Raw genomic sequence first — 18,482 nt, 5'->3', positions numbered from 1 at the left:
TTTCTTTTAAATACCACATAGTTTTTAGTCTAACAGTCAATTATTTTTCTTTAAATTTCAGCATAAGTTAGCCAATTACATGTAATGTAATTTTCAGATTTACATTAGTATAATTCTACCAATTTACCAGGGGTGACTTATTTGTCTTACTTTTTAAATATTTTTTTCTCTTTCTTTTGGATTGATATGTTTTATTATCCTATATTATTCCTGTATTAGCTTGACAATTTTATGGTGTGTGCATTTGTGTGTGTGTTCACTTTTTTTTAATGTTAGTGTAAAGAATATATCATGCTTCCTTGGCTAAGCAAATTGTAATCTTATTTTGTTCTTTTATCCTTTTCCTAAATAACACAAAGTCTTTAATAGATTTTTAAAAATTCCATTTACTAGACTTTTTTAAATTGCATGCAATTATTTTGGTGATTTTAATTTTAACATATGCTTTCTTACTTTATCGAGTTAACATTCTCTTAGATTAGCCAGTATATTTACTTCCTACAAACTCTTCATTTCTCTCTGCATCTCTGTGCTACCATCTGGAGATTATTCTTTTTTTTCCCAAATTATACCATTTAATATTTCTTTTTGTCTGTGCCTGTTGGTAATAAATTCTCTAAACTTCTCTATCTCTAAAACTGACTTTTTCCACTTATATTATCATAAAGTATTTTGTGTTGAGTTTATATTTAATAGTTGGCTGTTTCATTTCTTTAGACTTTGAATTCATCATTCCACTATGTTCTGACTTCCATTTTTTTTCTATTTCCATTATTTGTGTGGCAGCTTGAAGTCTAATTATTGCTCCTATGAAGGTAATTCGTCTTTATTCCTGGTTATTCATGAGATTTTCTCAATGTTTTCATTTTTCAGCAGTTTTATTCTGGTGCCTTGTAATGGCATATCTATTACTTTGTAATAGGTCTTCCTTTGAAGTCTGGGCCTGAAGAGTACATTTTCAGAAATGCTTATGGATTTGTGTCTATTGCCTCTTTCAACTCCTGACTTGGATCATTGTGCATTTGCCTAGTTCTATTTGATTGAGTGACTGAAACTATACAAGAAACTGTAGAAAAATTAGATGCATAAGATGATTTAATTTTTCTCTCTAAGAAAAATTCTCTTTCTCTTTTTCTCTTTTCATCTTTAAGAAAGGATTTATATTTGTTCCCTAGGATCATTATTTGAGTATCAGAAATTAGGAAGATTTAATTCCCTTCAAGGGTTGTCTACTTCCAGCTATTGTTGATCTCTAAGTGTAGAACCTCAGGGTCCAAGCTTAAAATAAGAGGAATTAAGATAGTGCTACTTCCTTCGACATATTCTCTCTGAAATTTTTTGTGAGTTTGGGTCTGTGAGTGTCTCAAAAGCACCTTTCACCTTATTATCCTAACAGACATCTCTTTGAGAACTGACAGACCCATTCAGGGAAAAAGATGTTCCAAAATTCTCGGTTAAAGTGTCATTTTTTTAATCTTCTCCTAATCTTTGCCTTGTATTTTTTTCACTGTTTTATTGACTGTTTGATATTATGTAGTTATAAATATATATATATATATTTTTTTTTTTTTTAAGTTTTTCTCTTGGCCTTAGTGGGTGGTTGTCAGAATTACCTAACCCAATATTATTCCACCTGATTTTACTAAGGAAATAATTAGGGACTTCCCTGGTGGTGCAGTGGTAAAGAATCCGCCTTACAATGCAGGGGATGCGGGTTTGATCCCTGGTTGGATAACTAGGATACCACATGCCACGGGGCAACAAAGCCCATGTGCCACAACTACTGAGCACCTCAACTAGAGAGCCTGCATGCTGCAAACTACAGAGCCCACGTTGTCTGGAACCCTCACACCACAGTTACACAGCCCACGTGCCCTGGAGCCTGCACGCCACAGCTAGAGAAGTGAAAACCTGCAGGTCACAACTAGAGAGAAGCCTGTGCACCCCAGTGAAAGATCCTGCATGCCTCAATGAAGATTCCGCATGCTGCAAGTAAGACCTGACGCAGCCAAAAATAAATAAATTATAAATAAATCTTAAAAAAAAGAATTAGATGGCTTATACAGGTTGTTTGATATTACCAATATGTTTTCTTTTAAATAAATGTGCTTACATCTCCCTATTTTATAAAAATGTTAAATGTTGTCAAATTAAATTTTTTTCTGATTTTTACAATATAATTAGAAATATAAATTGGAAAATATTAGATTCAGGGAGTTTAGATTCAGGTTTTATCTTTAAAGCAAAATATATTATGATTTAACTTAATTACTTACTTGAATAGCCTTAAAAGGAGATCACAGACATCTAAGTATTTTTCACCAACAACTTGAATGACTGTATTAAAAAGTGATGAAACATTTTATACTATACTATAATATCATTAAGTTTCAAAATATATTTATCACGATATTATGAGCCTGCTATCAACTACCATAAAATTCATCCCTTTTCCCAAATTCAATTATCAATTGACAAAAATAATTAACATAATATCTTAGCAATGGATAAAAAAACAATTACATGTTACTTAATATTAACTATTCTGTCATAGATTTTGGCTGCAAATCTAACTATTAAGGAATCTTAACACATTTATACTATAAAAATATTGTGTACATAAATTCATATACATATTGAAGTGTATTCAGTTATCAATACCATTTCACAGAACACTGTAATTTTTTTCCATTATCACAGTAAACTGTGGATACATAAAAACAAAAAAAAACTTGTTAACTAATTGTGTTAGCAACATCACACATCAAATTCTTTATAACTATTAATGAATCAAATCCAATCCAAATGGAATGTTAATTCAAAAAAAAGGAAAATAAGGCTCTTTTAGTCAAAACATGTTTTGTTCTTTACTGTGCCTGTTAAAGGATATAATCAGTGGAAGCTGTTGTTTAATAAAATTAGTTGAATAAAATTCTAAACATGAATTATGATATGCAAAATTTAACATCTTAGGTATGATATGAAGCTTCTGTTATTTGATTTAAATTTTGTCTTTTCTAAAATATATATTTTGATTTACATTTCTCTAATAATTACTGATGTTGAGCATCTTTTCATATGTCTGTTGGCCACCTGTATGTCTTTTTTGGAGAAATGTCTATTTAGGTCTTCTGCCCATTTTTTGATTGGGTTGTTTGTTTTTTGGATACTAAGCTGTTTGTATATTTTGGAAATTAATCCCTTTTTGGTACCATTGTTTGCAAATATTTTCCGTAGGTTGTCTTTTTTGTTTTGTTTATGGTTCCTTTGCTGTGCAAAAGCTTTTAAGTTTAATTAGGTCCCATTTGCTTATTTTTGTTTTTATTTCCATTACTCTAGGAGATGGATCCAAAAAAATATTGCTGCGATTTATGTCAAAGAGTGTTCTGTCTGTGTTTTCCTCTAGGACTTTTAGAGTATCCAGTTTTACATTTAGGTCTTTAATCCATTTTGCGTTTATTTCTGTATATGGTGTTAGAGAATGTTCTGATTTCATTCTTTTACATGTAGCTGTCCGTTTTTCCCAGCACCACTTATTGAAGACACTGTCTTTTCTCCATTGTATATTCTTGCCTCCTTTGTCAAAAATTAATTGACCATAAGTGCATGGGTTTATTTCTAGGCTTTCTGTCCTATTTCATTGATTTATGTGTCTGTTTTTGTGCCGGTACCATACTGTTTTGATTACTGTAGCTTTGTAGTATAGTCTGAAGTAAGGGAGCCTGATTCCTCCAGCTCTGTTCTTCTTTCTCATAATTGTTTTGGCTATTCAGGATCTTTTGTGTTTCTGTATAAATTTAAAAAAAAATGTTTTTTTGTTCCAGTTCTGTGGAAAATGCCCTTGGTAATTTGATAGGGATTGCACTGAATCTTTATACTTTTTAGATTTGCCTTGGTACCACCTCATGCCGGTCAGAATGACCATCATTAAAATGTCTACAAATAATAAATGCTGGAGAGGGTGTGCAGAAAAGGGAACCCTCCCACATTGCAGGTGGGAATGTAAATTGGTACAGCCAGTATGGAGAACAGTATGAAGGTTCCTTAAAAAGCTAAAAATAGAGTTACCATATGATCTAACAATCCTTCTCTTGGGCATATATCTGGAAAATATGAAAACTCTAATTTGAAAAGATACACACACCACACACCCCAATGTTCATAGCAGCAGTATTTACAATAGCCAAGGCATGGAAGCAACCTAAATGTCCATCTACAGAGAAAGATAAGTATCATATGATATTGCTTATATGTGGAATCTAAAAAATAGATACAAATGAACTTATTTACAAAGCAGAAATAAACACACAGACATAGAAAACAAACTTATGGTTACCAAAGGGGATAGGGTGGGATAAGTTAGGAGTTTAGCATGAACAGATACACACTACTATATATAAAATAAACAACGAGGACCTACTCTACAACACCAGGAACTATATTCAGTATCGTGCAATAACCTATAATGGAGAAGCATCTGAGAAAGCATCTGAAAAAGCATCTGAATCACTTTGTTGTACACCTGAAATTAAATCAACTGTACTTCAATAAAAAAATAAAAAATAAAAATAAAAATTTAAAATAAAATATATATTATGAAAAATGATGTTCTAACTTACTTGAGTATCATTAGGTGTCATTGTGCATGTGATCAGTATAAGAGTACATTTCTAACACAAATATCCTTGAAAGGCATTCCAGTTTGAAATTGCTAGAAGGAAATATTGCTAGAAGGATAGAATGTTGGTACAGTAAAGTTGCCACACATTATAGATAACAAATGTTTATCTTTCTACCTTTATTTACTCACTTGTGATTGGGTTATTAAGGAAACACAGATTTTCTAAATGTATAAAATAAGAATGAGTTTATGGATCAAGTCTTGGAGTTTGATTATTAATGTGTATGCAATCTTTACTTCAAAGAAGAGAACCAAATTTGTACATGCAAGCTAGTATAATATCTTGAAGCACAGAAATATTTTCATAGCACATTACATAATAGACTAGGTGTGAAATTAGTTTTATGGTGAATGGATACCCTGAAGGTTGTTAGCTTTTTATTATGTACAGCTCCTTGTATACCAGATGCATTAGCATTTCTTCTTATAGATAACAAAATTAATATGTTTAAATGAATGACTAACTCTTAAAGTGCAGTCACAATTTCCTATGTGCCCAAACACTAATTCCACTTTTATTTTGCAACTATAACTCAAAAATAGATTTGCTTTTGGTTCATCCACACATGCACTTTGTATAATTTAAGGAATGAAGTGAAAATAGGAAAGACCGCATTTTCCAAGTGAAGTATTGTGAGACAATAAATAAACAAACATAAAACTGTATATTTATAATCACTTTATGATTTGAATCTAGTTCAGTTTTCAAAGAATCTAAAGATATGGATAAATTGTGTGATCAACTCTAAGTTGAAATGACTAAAATGTACTAGGAACATCTGTATGAACTAATTTAGCAGTAAGCAGTTGAGGGCTATGTATGTTTCTCTTTTCTCCAAATTGAGCTGTTAGCTTAGTGCATGACAATAGTAACCAAAAAAGAAACACAGGTTAAAAAATGTACATCTCTGGAGAAATGTCTATTTAGGTCTTCTGCCCATTTTTGGATTGGGTTGTTTGTTTTTTTTGTTATTGAGCTGCATGAGCTGCTTGTAAATCTTGGAGATTAATCCTTTGTCAGTTGCTTCATTTGCAAATATTTTCTCCCATTCTGAGGGTTGTCGTTTGGTCTTGTTTATGGTTTCCTTGGCTGTGCAAAAGCTTTTAAGTTTCATTAGGTCCCATTTGTTTATTTGTGTTTTTATTTCCATTTCTCTAGGAGCTGGGTCAAAAAGGATCTTGCTGTGATTTATGTCATAGAGTGTTCTGCCTATGTTTTCCTCTAAGAGTTTGATAGTGTCTGGCCTTACACTTAGGTCTTTAATCCATTTTGAGTTTATTTTTGTGTATGGTGTCAGGGAGTGTTCTAATTTCATACTTTTACATGTTCTGCAAAGAAGATATACAGATTGCCAACAGACACATGAAAGAATGCTCAACATCATTAATCATTAGAGAAATGCAAATACAATGAGATATCATCTCACACCGGTCAGAATGGCCATCATCAAAAAATCTAGAAACAATAAATGCTGGAGAGGGTGTGGAGGAAAGGGAACACTCTTGCACTGTTGGTGGGAATGTAAATTGATACAGCCACTATGGAGAAAAGTATGGAGGTTCCTTAAAAAACTAAAAATAGAAACACCATATGACCCAGCAATCCCACTACTGGGCATATACCCTGAGAAAACCATAATTCAAAAAGAGTCATGTACCAAAATGTTCATTGCAGCTCTATTTACAATAGCCAGGACATGGAAGTAACCTAAGTGTCCATCATCGGATGAATGGATAAAGAAGATGTGGCACATATATACAATGGAATATTAGTCAGCCATAAAAAGAAATGAAATGGAGGCATTTGTAGTGAGGTGGATGGAGTTAGAGTCTGTCATACAGAGTGAAGTAAGTCAGAAAGAGAAAAACAAATACAGTATGCTAACACATATATACGGAATCTAAGGGAAAATAAAGGTCATGAAGAACCTAGTGGCAAGACGGGAATAAAGACACAGACCTACTAGAGAATGGACTTGAGGATATGGGGAGGGGGAGGGGTAAGATGTGACAGGGTGAGAGAGTGGCATAGACATATATACACTACCAAATGTAAAATAGATAGCTAGTGGGAAGCAACTGCATAGCACAGGGAGATCAGCTTGGTGCTTTGTGACCACCTAGAGGGGTGGGATAGGGAGGGTGGGAGGGAGGGAGATGCAAGAGGGAAGAGATATGGGAACATATGTATATGTATAACTGATTCACTTTGTTATAAAGCAGAAACTAACACACCATTGTAAAGCAAGTATACTCCAATAAAGATGTTTAAAAAAAAAATGTACATCTCTTACTCATGGATTTTTTTGGGGACTATGGAATTTAATTTTGTTTGTTTGCTTGTTTTTATTCAAAGATAACAGTAGGAACTATGTGAAATGTAAGGTATGTATTTCTCTTACAATTTCATACATGTCAAAGAATTAATAAAACTGTGTTTAAAAGTATAAATATAACCAAACCCAATATTTCCTGTTTGTGGGTTCTGTAAACATTTAGTACATAAGTATGAGAATTAGGTATTTTAAATTCTGTACCACCCTGATAGTGGAAGATTTTATTATATTCCTAAATTTAATCTTCAAAGCAGTGCATTTATTTAAAAAAGATCAAACTCTGATTGGAAGAAAGGAATCTGTAAAGAGATTATGTAGGTGTATACCATCATGAATATATATGCTATTTAAATACATGCCATTAAATTAAATCCAGCTCTCACTTATCCTTAATGTCATTCAGGTAAAATTTTCTGTAAATAAGTCACATATATGGTCAGAAATTTTTTTTCTTAAGCAGGTTTTCCAATATAATGCATAACCTTTACTATATTTTCAATTATCTTACAGAGAGATTTAAAAGTTTTGGGCACTCAAAATGTATTTTATTTGGACCCCAGATAACCAGAGAATTATTCCAATCCATTCTCAGATATCTCTGTTTTCATTCATTTAAAAATATCTTTTATCACATTAGTTATCATCAAGCAAAAAATCCACGTTGGAGGAATAACTACAGCTCATTGAAGTCTTAATTTGTATCAAACAACTGGAATAAACACTTTAGATCAATTGTCTAATTTTGTCATCAAAAATTAGAAATAGGTACTATAAATAATTTGATTTTATATATCAGGCAACTGAGACATAGTGAGGTTAAGTAACTTGCCAAAAATTACATGACCACTATGTGGTAGGAAAAGATATGAGAGCTTTTACAGACTGTATTATATTGATATGAGTATAAACTTAAAGTGGAAAGTCCAATGGAAAAGAGAGCAGTAAAGAAATAAATAGGAAAGTTACCAAAAGTGCAAAAGCAAGATTCACTGTAATTTTTTGAAGGAGATTTTATTTCTACTTGAAATAATTCACTTTTTAAATAACATGCAATTAAAGTATAAGAAGAACAATAAATGTAATATTCAAAAATATGTAAAAGCAGATTTAAGAGGGTCAGCTAAATATTATGTATATAACAAACTTTTGTTTATACAGTTTGACAGCAATGTCAGTAATAACTTCCCAAAGCAGAAATTTAATTAATTATTTGTATTTCTGTGAAATGCATTTTTGTATATGCAATATTTAACAAAATAATATGTCAGAATTATCCTGAATGCTTTAAAGTATAATAGTAGGAATAATCTATCCCTATTTAAAACATTGTGTTAGGATAATCGTAGTATCAATACAGAACATGATCACTTTTTAATGGACTTTCTTGACCTCCAAATCCACCTATCAACAATAAACTACAGAAATTAATGACCATGTAAAATGTATGTAGACTGTTGGCCTTCAATCATTTTCCTAAATCTTCAGTTGTATCAGTTAATTTAATTTGCTTGCAAGCCACAGAAACCAGCTTTGTCCAATTGAAGGAGATTCATTGTTAAAATATGGGACATATCTTGAGAAAACAACAGGCTTTAATAGAGGACATTCACCTAAGTAGCAAGAGCTTAGCAAATTCCTACTTTGAGTGCCTCTGATAGAACTGATGATCCTCTCAAGAGCTTAGCAAATTCCCACTTTGAGTGACTCTGATAGAATTGATGATCCTCAGTGGGAGAGAGAGAGTAGAGCTACTTACTGATTAAACTTTCATAAACACTGTGTATCATAAGGAAGAGGTATTTTGCCAAACGAAAATCAGGGTAACATTAAGAAAGGAAAGGTTAGTACATGTAATGCACACACATAAGTTAGTCAATACATCTATTCATCTAAGTGTAATTTTTTTTTTTCAAAATAGCTTTCCTACTTAAAACTAGCACAGCTAGTCTATTAGGTATTTCTCATTCATTGTACGTTTGGCAACAAGAAATCATCTTTAAAATGAATAGCTATGAGGAATGTGAAAATTATGTCTTCTCAGTTAAATAACTATATGTGTATATGTATTTCAATGAAATTCTAATGTTTATTGAACATTAGATATTCTGATAATATCTAATCATAAACATGGTGTTCAACACACTGAATTTCAGAACAATTAACCCTGAGATATAGCATTATTTTTTTAAAATTTGATACCACATATTTCACTGTCGTATCTATGAGAACACATTGGGTTATGAAGACTTGTTTTTTGTTTCTTGTTCTTGTTTTTGTTCTCTAATATATCCTTAATTTCTTTCCAGTTATAACATACTTTAGTTAAAATTATATATATACATATATAATAGATACCAGTTAAGTATTCAATCAACTCACTAATAAAAGAGAATGTGATCAACATGGATGTCGTATTTAATGAAGGTAATATTAATTACCTTCATTAAATTATATATAATGGCCAAACCCAGCTTCTAGGTTTCACTTAGACTATATCCTTATGAATGTCAAGAGTATGTAAATATAAAAATCAATTACTCCTTCTCTGATATATACTGAAAATTGCAAAACATATGGATTATAATTACTGCAAATTCTACTTCACTTCTAGAGAATAGTAGTTTAAAAAAAATTTAATGATTTCACAAATCTATTTAGAGGTCTATTGTGTGAGAAAAACAGTAAACTTGACATTACCATTTCCAGCTTAAGTCTTAGCTGTAACATGCCAGGTTCAGGGTGCAGTATATTTCAGGACTGTACAGATGATAAATATTCATGTGGACTTTACCATCTCTGGGATGAAATATTTTAAAGAATGTCAGGTTCAGTGTTTATTTTGCTCATTTAATCATAAATAACTTAAGGTGACAATTTCCATATTGTTACCTTATTTCAGCTTCCATTTTTATGAGAAACAGTGTGAACAAAATGTAAAGCTTTGATGCTGAAACAGAAGAAATAGAACAACTATAAACTCTTTTATTAAGTTGAGAATACTTATCTGAAATTAATACAATACTTCTGCTTCATTTACCTGGCATCACTGGTGAATAAGCTATTTCACAAACATGAATTATCCAAATGAAATTCTCCCAGTTACTAACTGAAACTTTCATTATAACTGTTCTGTTAGAAATCTTTCAATAACTTATGACACACTTTTCTGACTCATTTTATAGTAGAGTGAATATAATTTAGCCTTTTCTTGTTGATTCAATCAATCATTTTAAATGCTATTCATTTATTCATCAGACATTTACTGAATGCCCACTAACTCAAAATCTGCAAAGGACGGGGACTAAAAGGATGGATCTCAAACATTAATTGCCTGCTGAAAGCCACTGGGATCATAGGTAGCTAAAATAGCTTTGCTTTCTTTTATAAGTGGCCCTCTTACAAGAAAGAGTTTGGATTTTTCCTTCAGATTCCTTCAAGGATCTGGAGAGTTGCTCCTCAATCTTGGCATAAACAAAAACACTACCTTTAAAAATCTATGTTGCCATGCCTTCCCCTTGAGAACTGAAATCCCATCTTGACCTCACACCTAGGATTCTTTTGCAGGTTCCATTACCACCTAGATTATGGAAACATTATTTTATAAATGCTGTCATGAATTTAAAATATTAAGAATTAGCATGTTGTGTAGATTTATCTTCCCTTCTCTTAAATGTCCCATTAACTTTTATTCAGGAATTCCATGTTTCTAAGGGATCTTCTCTCACATTACTTAAGCAAGTCATTATTCTTTATGTTCTGCCCAATCATCTGAGTAATCTTCATCTTATATATTGTCTAGGACAGGATAGTTAAGTACTTGGCATTCCATCACATCTCCTTATTCTGAGCCTTTCTCCAATGGAAAGATCTAAAAGCTCAACAATTCCAAGACTCACTTACAGCTAGTGCTATGGGAAAAGGTCAGGCTCAAACAATTGTATGCATCAGAATAAGCTGTGGGGACATTGCTTTGGCATTTTTGTGTTGTTTTTGCTTTTTTTTTTTTTTTCCTGAAGTTGACATCCAGGGTCTGGGCTCTGATTTTTCCATTTGAAAGAGAGGTAGTTGGCGGGAGCAATGGCACCTTGATTCTAGGCAGTTACAATGGTGGCATTTCCCTGACTCTAGCTTCCTGAGTACTGTACCTCAACTAAAGTGATATCTGGATTCCACTGGTAGCCCCTGATTCCTCACTGAGTGAGTTCTGCAACATGTTGGTAGTAACTTGTGAATGCCCAGCTCAGAGGCAGTTTCTCTAGCTCCTGCAATGGTTTGGTAAAAATGAATTCACTCTCTGCTTAAAATCACTCAAGGTTTCTACTTCCTGTACTGAATCCTGATGGACATTCATAAAATTTCAGATCTCTTAAGCAATATGATGAAAATAGATACAGTATGAATACATGAGCTTTTTGGCAATGAGTATCCCTCTATGTCTAGTAGGTTTATTTTTATTTATTTTTGCATTTATGTATTTTTAAAATTCTATTATATGTGGTTCATTCATATATTGCAGATGGATAAAATAACTTGAATTGCAACTTTAACTCAAAAGCAGCAGTTACTAAAAAGTAAATGAAAACATTGGGAAAATATTCTCTGGGGAAAGGGGTAGCTTGTTGGTACTGGTAGGCACCAAGGGTAAATAAATGAAATTTTGAAATGTAGGGCAGAAAATTTCAGAATAACTTTCAATCCACCAGTTCATTTAAAATTCTGAGGGGCTCAGGCCCTGCTCTGCCCATGAAATTGGAAACTCTACTCTAGTAGAATGGAAAAAGAAAATTCATGGATGTGGAGCCAATGACCACTACAACTGGAAAAGAACTTTAAGAAATAAGAAAAAACAAGGTAATAGGACCCCAATTAAAGACTATATTTGAAGTGTATATAGATTGGACACATACTTAAAAATCTACATAAGTTTTGTTACCTTTATTGTTTAAAAAAAAGAACTGTTTTATTCCCAATTGAATTTGATCAAAACTGACATAACATCAATTTCCTGGGTCCTTTAGTAACTAGGAGCAGAGATTAAATTCCTGATCTCAGGAGAAGACTGAATTCACCAAAAGAATCAATTGCAACCATAATAGAATCATCAAAATCTGTGGTAAGGGGAGCTTCAAGATGGCAGAGGAGTAAGACATGGAGATCACCCTCATCCCCACAAATACATCAAAAATACACCTATATGTGGAACAACTCCTACAGAACACCTACTGAAGGCTGGCAGAAGACCTCAGACTTCCCAAAAGGCAAGAAACTCCCCACCTACCAGGGTAGGGCAAAAGAAAAAAGAAGAAAGAGAGACAAAAGAATAGGGATGGGACCTGCCCCTCTGGGAGGGAGCTGTGGAGGAGGAAAAGTTTCCACACACTAGGAAACCCCTTCACTGGGAGAGAGGGGGAGTGGGAGTGGGGAAAACTTCAGAGCCACGGAGGATAGCGCAGCAACAGGGGTGCAGAGGGCAAAGCAGAGAGATTCCTGCACAGAGGATCAGTACTGACCAGCACTCACCAGCCCAAGAGGCTTGTCTGCTCGCCCGCTGGAGTGGGCAGGGGCTGGGAGCTGAGGCTAGGGCTTCGGAGGTCAGATCCCAGGGAGAGTCCTGGGGTTGGCGGCGTGAACACAGCCTGAAAGGGGCTAGTGCGCCACAGCTAGCCAGGAGGGAGTCCGGGGAAAAGTCTGGAGCTGCTGAAGAGGCAAGAGACACTTGTTCCGGGGTGCACAAGGAGAAGGGATTCAGAGCACTGCCGAAACAAGCTCCAGAGATGGGCACGAGCCGCGGCTATCGGCGCAGACACCAGAGACGGGCATGAGATGCTAAGGCTGCTGCTGCTGCCACCAAGAAGCCTGTGTGTGAGCACAGGTCACTCTCCACACCGCCCCTCCTGGGAGCCTGTGCAGCCCGCCACTGCCAGGGTCCTGTGATCCGGGGACAACTTCCCCTGGAGAACGCACGGCGTGCCTCGGGCTGGTGCAACGTCACGCTGGCCTCTGCCGCCGCAGGCTCGCCCTGCATCCGTACCCCTCCCTCCCCCCGGCCTGAGTGAGCCAGAGCCCCCGAAGCAGCTGCTCCTTTAACCCCGTCCTGTCTGAGTGAAGAACAGACGCCCTCAGGCGACCTACATGCAAAGGCAGGGCCAATTACAAAGCTGAACCCCAGGAACTGTGCGAACAAAGAAGAGAAAGGGAAATCTCTCCCGGCAGCCTCAAGAGCAGTGGATTAAATCTCCACAATCAAGTTGATGTACCTGCATCTGTGGAATACCTGAATAGACAATGAATCATCCTAAAATTGAGGCGGAGCAACTGTAGACTTGGGGTTTTTTTTCTGAAACTAATTTGTTTATGGCTTTATGTTTATCTTAGTTTAGTGTTTAGAGCTTATTATCATTGGTAGATTTGTTTATTGACTTGGTTGCTCTCTTTTTTTATTAATACATATATATTTTTTCCTTTTTCTCTTTTTGTCAGTGTGTATGTGTATGCTTCTTTGTGTGATTTTGTCTGTATAGCTTTGCTTTTACCATATTTCTTAGGGTTCTGTCTGTCCTTTTTTTTTTGTATAGATTTTAGTGCTTGTTATCATTGGTGGATTTGTTTTTTTGATTGGTTGCTCTCTCTTTCCTTTCTTTATTTTTATTACTTTTTAATTTTTTTTATTTTCAATAATATTTTAATTTAATAACTTCCCTTCCTTCCTTCCTCCCTCCCTCCCTCCCTTCCTCCCTTCCTTCCTACCTTTCCCTTCCTTCCTTCCTTCCTCTCTCCTTTCTTTCTTTCCCTTTCTTTTTTCTTTCTTTCTTTCTTTCTTTTTCTTTCTTTTTCTTTCTTTCTTTCTTTCTCGCTCTCTCTCCCTCCCTCCCTTCTTTCCTTTCTTTCTTTCTTTCCTTCCTTCCTTCCTTCTTTTCTTTCTTTCTTCCTTTCTTATATTTTTCTCCCTTTTCTTCTGAGCCGTGTCGCTGACAGGGTCTTGGTGCTCTGGCTGGGTATCAGGCCTGAGCCTCTGAGGTAGGAGAGCCAAGTTCAGGACATTGGTCCACCAGAAACCTCCCAGCTCACATAATGTCAAACGATGAAAGCTCTCCCAGAGATCTTCATCTAAACGCTAAGACTCAGCTCCACTCAATAACCAGCAAGCTAAAGTGCTGGACACCCTATGCCAAACAACTAGCAAGACAGGAACACAACCCCACCCATTAGCAGAGAGGGCAGCTAAAATCATAATAAGTTCACAGACACCCCAAAACAAACCACCGGATGCAGTCCTGCTCACCAGAAAGACAAGATCCAGCCTCATCCACCAGAACAGAGGCACCAGTCCCCTCTACCAGGAAGCCTACACAACCCACTGAACAACCTTACCCACTGGTGGCAGACACCAAAAACAATGGGAACTACGAACCTGCAGCCTGTGAAAAGGAGACGCCAACACAGTCAGTTAAGCAAAATGAGAAGACAGAGAAATACACAGCTGATGAAGAAGCAAGGTAAAAACCCAGCAGACCAAACAAATGAAGACGAAATAGGCAGTCTACCTGAAAAATAATTCAGAATAATGATAGTAAAGATGATCCAAAATCTTGGAAATAGAATGGAGAAAATACAAGAAACGTTTAACAAGGACCTAGAAGAACTAAAGAGCAAACAAACAATGATGAACAACACAATAAATGAAATTTAAAATTCTCTAGAAGGAATCAATAGCAGAATAACTGAGGCAGAAGAACGGATAAGTGACCTGGAAGATAAAATAGTGGAAAAAACTACCACAGAGGCGAATAAAGAAAAAAGAATGAAAAGAATTGAGGACAGTCTCAGAGACCTCTGGGACAACATTAAACGCACCAACATTTGAATTATAGGGGTCCCAGAAGAAGAAGAGAAAAAGAAAGGGACTGAGAAAATATTTGAAGAGATTATAGTTGAAAACTTCCCTGATATGGGAAAGGAAATAGTCAATCAAGTCCAGGAAGCACAGAGAGTCCCATACAGGATAAATCCAAGGAGAAACATGCAAAGACACATATTAATCAAACAATCAAAAATTAAATTCTAAGAAAATATATTAAAAGCAGCAAGGGAGGAGCAACAAATAACATACAAGGGAATCCCCATAAGGTTAACAGCTGATTTTTCAGCAGAAACTCTGCAAGCTAGAAGGGAGTGGCAGGACATATTTGAAGTGATGAAAGGGAAAAACCTACAACCAAGATTACTCCATCCAGCAAGGATCTGATTCAGATTTGATGGAGAAATTAAAACCTTTACAGACAAGCAAAAGTTAAGAAAATTCAGCACCACCAAACCAGCTTAACAACAAATGCTAAAGGAACTTCTCTAGGCAGGAAACACAAGAGGAGGAAAAGACCTACAATAACAAACCCAAAACAATTAAGAAAATGGTAACAGTAACATACATAGCAATAATTACCTTAAATGTAAATGGATAAAATGCTCCAACCAAAAGACATACAGGGTGAATGGATACAAAAACAAGACCATATATATGCTGTCTACAAGAGACCCACTTCAGACCTAGGGACACATACAGACTGAAAGTGAGGGGAGGCAAAGAGATATTCCATGCAAATGGAAATCAAAAGAAAGCTGGAGTAGCAATTCTCATATCAGACAAAATACACTTCAAAATAAAGACTATTACAAGAGACAAAGAAGGACACCACATAATGATCAAGGGGTCAATCCAAGAAGAAGATATAGCAATTGTAAATACTTATGCACCCAACATAGGAGCAACTTAATATAAAGACAAATGCTAACAGCTATAAAAGGGGAAATCAACAGTAACACAATAATACTAGGGGACTTTAACACCCCACTTTCACCAATGGACAAATCATCCAAAATGAAAATAAATAAGGAAACACAAGCTTTAAATGATACATTAAACAAGATGGACTAATAGATATTTATAGGACATTCCATCCAAAAGCAACAGAATACACTTTCTTCTCAAGTGCTCATGGAACATTCTCCAGGATAGATCATATCTTGGGTCAAAAATCAAGCCTCAGTAAATTTAAGAAAATTGATATCATATCAAGTATCTTTTCCGACCACAATGCTATGAGACTAGATATCAATTACAGGAAAAAAAATCCATAAAAATACAAACACAAGGAGGCTGAACAATACACTGGTAAATAACCAAGAGATCACTGAAGAAATCAAAGAGGAAAACAAAAAATACCTAGAAACAAATGACAATGAAAACACGACAATCCAAAACCTATAGGATGCGGCAAAACAGTTCTAAGAGGGAAGTTTATAGCACTACAATCCTACCGCAAGAAACAAGAAACATCTCAAATAAACAACCTAACCTTACACCTAAGGCAATTAGAGAAAGAAGAACAAAAAACCCCGAAAGTTAGCAGAGGGAAAGAAATCATAAAGATCAGATCAGAAATAAATGAAAAAGAAATGAAGGAAACAATAGCTCAATTGTTGAGCTATTACTGATATACAATTTGATCAACAATAGCTCTTATGGATCAAACAAAGATCAGTAAAGCTTAAAGCTGGTTCTTTGAGAAGATAAAAACAATTGATAAACCATTAGCCAGACTCATCAAGAAAAAAAGGGAGAAGACTCAAATCAATAGAATTAGAATTGAAAAAGGAGAAGTTACAACTGACACTAGAGAAATACAAAGGATCATCAGAGACTACTACAAGCAACTATAAGCCAATAAAATGGACAACCTGGAAGAAATGGACAAATTCTTAGAAAAGCACAGCCTTCCAAGACTGAAGCAGGAAGAAATAGAAAATACAAACAGACCAATCATAAGCACTGAAACTGAGACTGTGATCAAAAATCTTCCAACAAACAAAAGCCCAGGACCAGATGGCTTCACAGGTGAATTTTATCAAACATTTAGAGAAGAGCTAAAACCTATGCTTCTCAAACTCTTCCAAAATATAGCAGAGGGAGGAACACTCCCAAATTCATTCTATGAGGCCACCATCACCCTGATACCAAAACCAGACCAGATGGCTGTATCACCCTGATACCAAAACCAGACAAAAGAAAACTACAGGCCAATATCACTGATGAACATAGATGCAAAAACCCTCAACAAAATACTAGCAAACAGAATCCAACAACACATTAAAAGGATCATACACCATGATCAAGTGGGGTTTATCCCAGGAATGCAAAGATTCTTCAATATAAGCAAATCAATCCATGTGATAAACCATATTAACAAATTGAAGGAGAAAAACCATATGATCATCTCAATAGATGCAGAAAAATCTTTTGACAAAATTCAACACCCATTTATAATAAAAACCCTCCAGAAAGTAGGCGTAGAGGGAACTTACCTCAACATAATAAAAGCCATATATGACAAACCCACAGGCAACGTCATTTTCAATGGCAAAAAACTGAAACCACTTCCACTAAGATAAGGAACAAGACAAGGTTGCCCACTCTCACCACTATTATTCAACATACTTTTGGAAGTTTTAGCCACAGCAATTAGAGAAGAAAAAGAAGTAAATGGAATCCAAATCAGAAAAGAAGAAGTAAAACTGTCACTGTTTGCAGATGGCATGATACTATACATAGAGAATCCTAAAGATGCTACCAGAAAACTACTAGAGCTAATCAATGAATTTGGTAAAGTAGCAGGATACAAAATTAATGCACAGAAATCTCTTGCATTCCTATACACTAATGATGAAAAATCTGAAAGAGGAATTAAGGAAACACTCCCATTTACCACTGCAAGAAAAAGAATAAAATACCTAAGAATAGACCTACCTGAGGAGGCAAAAGACCTCTAATCTGAAAAGTATAAGATGCTGATGAATAAAATCAAAGATGATACAAACAGATGGAGAGATATTCCATGTTCTTGGATTGGAAGAATGAACATTTTGAAAATGACTGTACTACCCAAAGCTATCTACAGATTCAGTGCAATCCCTATCAAACTACCAATGGCATTTTTCACAGAACTAGAACAAAAAATTTCACAATTTGTATGGAAACACAAAAGACCCTGAATAGCCAAAGCAATCTTGAGACAGGAAAACGGAACTGGAGGAATCAGGGTCCCTGACTTCAGACTAAACTACAAAGTTACAGTAATCAAGACAGTATGGTACTGGCACAAAAACAGAAATATAGATTTATGGAACAAAATAGAAAGCCCAGAGATAAACCCATGTACCTATGGTCAACTAATCTATGACAAAGGAGGCAAGGCTATACAATGGAGATAAGACAGTCTCTTCAATAAGTGGTGTTGGGAAAACTGGACAACTACATGTAAAAGAATCAAATTAGAACACTCCTTAACACCATACACAAAAATAAACTCAAAATGGATTAGAGACCTAAATGTAAGACCGGACACTACAAAACTCTTAGAGGAAAACATAGGAAGAACACTCTATGACATAAATCACAGCAAGATCTTTTT

Source organism: Balaenoptera acutorostrata, chromosome 5 (genome assembly GCF_949987535.1).
Source record: "Balaenoptera acutorostrata chromosome 5, mBalAcu1.1, whole genome shotgun sequence".
Lineage (NCBI taxonomy): Eukaryota > Metazoa > Chordata > Mammalia > Artiodactyla > Balaenopteridae > Balaenoptera > Balaenoptera acutorostrata.
This window is presented reverse-complemented; position numbering follows the sequence as displayed.